Here is a 4422-nt window from a genome sequence, read left to right on the forward strand (position 1 = left end):
TCCCCACAGCCCTCCCCACAGCGCCCCCTAGCGGCCTGGAGGACCCTGAGTGTGTGTGGGGGGGCAGGAACATGGCTGCCCCCCCCCCCCCCCAGCCCCATCCAGCCTGGCCTTGGGCACCCCCAGGGATGGGGCAGCCTCCACCAGGGCCTCACCACCCTCAGAATAAAGGATTTCGTCCTTGCACCTGTCCCAAACGTGCCCACCTTCATTTCCTCGCCTTCACGGGAGCCGGGGGGTGTTTGGTGTTTTGGGCATAAAAACCTTGTTTTGGCACAATTAACGTGGTTGAGAGGGAAGGAAGGAAGGTGGTGTTGGGGCACGCTCGCAGCGATCAGAAAGCGCAGCAGGCGACCTTGTAAAATGCAGGCAAGCTGAGTCCTCAGAGCAGTCAGGCGGAAACCGCGGTGTAAGAAACATTGCCGCCGCAAAGAGTATCAAAGGCAAAAGAAATCTGACTCATAACGGGACGGCAGCTGAAAGCCATGTATTGGCTGTGAAGCCAACCGGATAGGCTGTGAACCTGGATTATTACCCAGTCAAGGGGGAAACAGGAGGGTCCCGGTCCTCAAGAAAAAAATAAAAATAAATAAATAAATAAATAAATAAATAAATAAATAAACTGTGTTATGGAACTGCGTCAAAGATCGAAGCCGAAATTCCTTGAAGTGGTATATTCTTTATTGCAGCGCTGGATGCACGGGGGATCTCTCCACCTATCGTGCATACCCAAAGCGGAAAGCAGTCTTGAATTTATACAATCAATCTATCAATATTCTACAAGCGCCTATACGTATTCATTACCTATCCCTGCCTTCCCTCGCTTCTCATGCTAATTAGCCTTTTGGCACCTTGCGCCTGCGTAGAGCCTCCCAAGAATTGTGGGCGGGGGTCTTTGGGACGTGGGCGGGGGTCTTTGGGAGGAAGACTAAGAGTCTTCCTCACAGTATACTTTTCACCTTTGGCCAGGAATCTGCTGAGTTGGCATGTTTCTTAATTGCAAGAGCTGGTTGTTGCTAATTCTTCCGTTTGTTGTATCTTTATAATGAATTCCAATGTACAGTTTCGACTTTTATAGTCCTTACATTTGTTTCTCTGTCTGTCTGCCGCTTCCTTATCATGAGTTCCAGTGTCTTGTAGCATCAGTTGTGTGATGCGTAGCAGGGATTCTCCCTTTAAACACAGAATCATAGAATCATAGAATATACTGAGTTGGAAGAGACCCATAAGGATCATGGAGTCCAACTCCTGGCACCATACAGGTCTGCCCAAAAGTTTAGACCATGTGCCTAAGTGCACAGTCCAAACACATTTTAAATTTCGATAGGCTTGGTGCAGTGACTACTTCCCTGGGGAGCCTGTTCCAGTGTGCGACCACCCTCTCGGTGAAGAACCTCTTCCAGATGTCCAGACTAAACTTCCCCTGCTTCAGCTTAACACCATTCCTGCGGGTCCTATCACTGATGTTTACAGATGTTCACCTGCCTCTCCACTCCCCCTCGTGAGGAAGTTGTAAATGGCAATGAAGTCCCCCCTCAGCCTCCTCTTCTCCAGGCTGAACAGGCCCAGTGCCCTCAGCCGCTCCTCATACGTCTTCCCCTCTAGGCCCTTGAACATCTTCGTCGCCCTCCCATGGACACTCTCCAGCAGTTTAATGTCCTTCTTGTACTGTGGTGCCCAGAACTGCACGCAGTACTCAAGGAGAGGCCACACCAGCGCAGAGCAGAGCAGGACAATCACTTCCCTCAACCAACTAGAGATGTCATGCTTGATGCACCCCAGGGTACGGTTGGCCCTCCTGGCTGCCAGGGCACACTGCTGGCTCATATTCAGCTTGCTGTCAACCACAACCCCCAGACCCCTCTGTGCGGGGCTGCTCTCCAGCGTTTCGTCCCCCAGTCTGTACGTATAGCCAGGGTTGCCCCGTCCCAGGTGCAGGACCTGGCACTTGCGCTTCTTAAACTTCATGTGGTTGGTGATCGCCCAGCTCTCCAGTCTGTCCAGGTCTCTCTGCAAGGCCTTTCCACCTTCAACAAAGTCCACAACTCCTTCAAGTTTGGTGTCGTTGGCAAATTTGCTCCAAACACCTTCTAGTCCTACATCCAAATTGTTTATAATAAGATTGAAGAGGACTGACTCCCTAAAGAGGAGCCTTGGGGGACCCCACTAGCGACCATCTGCCAGCCAGAAGTGGCCCCATTTACCACAACCCTTTGAGCCCTGCTCATCAGCCAATTGCTCACCCATCGTATGATTTATTTTTTATTTTTTAGCTCTATGCTGGACATTTTGTCCAGTAGGATCCTATGAGAAACTGTGTCAAAAGCTTTGCTAAAGTCCAAGAAGATCACATCAGGTCGTTTACCTTGGTTATGCAGGGGCACAACCCATAAAAAGAGCAAGTTGCTCTGTGTTGGGAGTGGGGGGGGGGGCAGGAACATCAACCGAGGTTAATGTTACCTCCGCAGGGAAACCTGCAAGACATTGATGCCTACTGTACCAACGGGATGCCGACCACGACCTGGCAAAGTATCTATGACACCAATGACTGGGAAAAGCATTGTGCACATCAGTACCCTTGTCATCACCCTGGGCTCGGTATGTTAACAAGCTAACTCATTAATAAATTCTTTGTGTTCCCCTGACAGACCCCCACTGGGACCCTAATGACCCCACAACTTATGGACAATTATGTAACTGGACAGCACCCACAGCTGTTTATCCTTTGTACTACATGGTGGACCCAAATAAACAAGCAACTGATTAGGGCGTTAGCGGATGCTGGGGCGGAGGTCAGTATTATACATGGCAACCCAGGAAAACATAACAGAACTTTAAGCCCAGTGCAGGGCCTAGGGGAGCAACCAGTCACGGGGAAATTCATGAAACGCAAGTTACAAATAGGCGATTGGCTACCTCATGACTATCAGGTCATGATTGCTGAAGTTGAAGAGTTTATGACTGGCATGGATATAGTCTGAGGAGGTGCACTAGAAATAGGAGGCTCCCTAGGGGCATTCGGCACCACACAGTGGCTGCATATGCAAGCAGTCCGGGTAGGGAATATAGCGGAGGAGGCTCACGTTCCAGTTGCTACTGAGGTAGTTATGTGTGGTGGTTTTACTCGGATGGGCAGCCGAGCTCCACCTCAGTCACTCTCACTCCTCCTCCTCAAAGGGAAAGGGGAGGAAAATACGATGCAAAGGTGTGTTGGGTCTGTCTGAGCTGGAGTCACCTTTTTCCTGCAGCAGCCCACACAGTGCTGTGCTCTGCACTCGTAGCTGTAACAGCACTGATATCACCCTAGTGTGGTGGCAAATGCTCTCTGGGGGTGGCTGCTACAATGGAAACAGAACAACTGGCAGCGCAGAGGTAAACCTATCTGAGCTGCTACCCTGTGGCAAGATATTGCTGCCCGGGTAGAAAACCTGGCTGTAAAGGTATGTCATGTAGATGCTCGCATGCCTAAGAATCGTGCCACCGAAGAACATATGAACAACGAAGAAGTAGATCGAGCTTCCAAAATTGAAGTAGCTCAGGTGGACCTAGACTGGGGGCGTAAGGGTGAGCTGTTTGTAGCTCAATGGGCCCATGAAACATCAGGACATCTAGGGAGGGATGCCACTTATAGATGGGCTCGTGATCGAGGGGTGGACTTGACCATTGAGGCTATCACACAGGTTACCCATCAGTGTGAGATCTGTGCTGCAATCAAGCAAGTCATGAGGGTAAAGTCTCCCTGGAATAGCAGGAGATGGCTTGGATTTCGAAATGGTGAGGCCTGGCAGATTGACTACATTGGACCACTTCCACAAACCTGCCAAGGTAAACGTTACATACTCACCATGGTAGAAGCAACTACTGGGTGGCTGGAAACATATCCAGTAAACCATGCCACGGCCTGAAAGGAAAAATACGATGCAAAGGGCTCAAGGCTTGAGATAAGGATGAGGAGATTGCTCAACAATTGCTGTGATGGGCAAAACAGAGTCAGAGTAGGGAGATAATAAAATTTCTTCCCTCTTATTAACAGGCTAGAGAAGTGAGAAACAAAGGAAAGGAACCAAAAATGCCTTCTCCCCGTCCACCCTCCTCCACCTCCTTCTTTCCCACGAGATGCAGGGGAATGGGAGAATGGGAGTTGTGGTCAGTCTATGGCACTTGGTCTCTGCCGCTCCTTCTTGGTCATTCTCTGTCCCCGCTCCACGCAGGGTCCCTCCCACAGGATGCCGTCCTTCCTGAACTGATCCTGTGTGGGCTGCCCACAGGCAGCAGCTTTTCCAGAACTGCTCCAGATATGGGTCCGTACCACAGGGTCCATCCCTCAGGAGCGAACTGCTCCAGCATGGGTCCACCACAGGCAGCAGCTCCTGCCAGGTCACCTGCTCCTGCATGGTCTCCTCTCCACGGGCTACAAGTCCG

Source organism: Aythya marila (genome assembly GCF_965140915.1).
Source record: "Aythya marila genome assembly, chromosome: 3".
Classification (NCBI taxonomy): Eukaryota; Metazoa; Chordata; class Aves; order Anseriformes; family Anatidae; genus Aythya; species Aythya marila.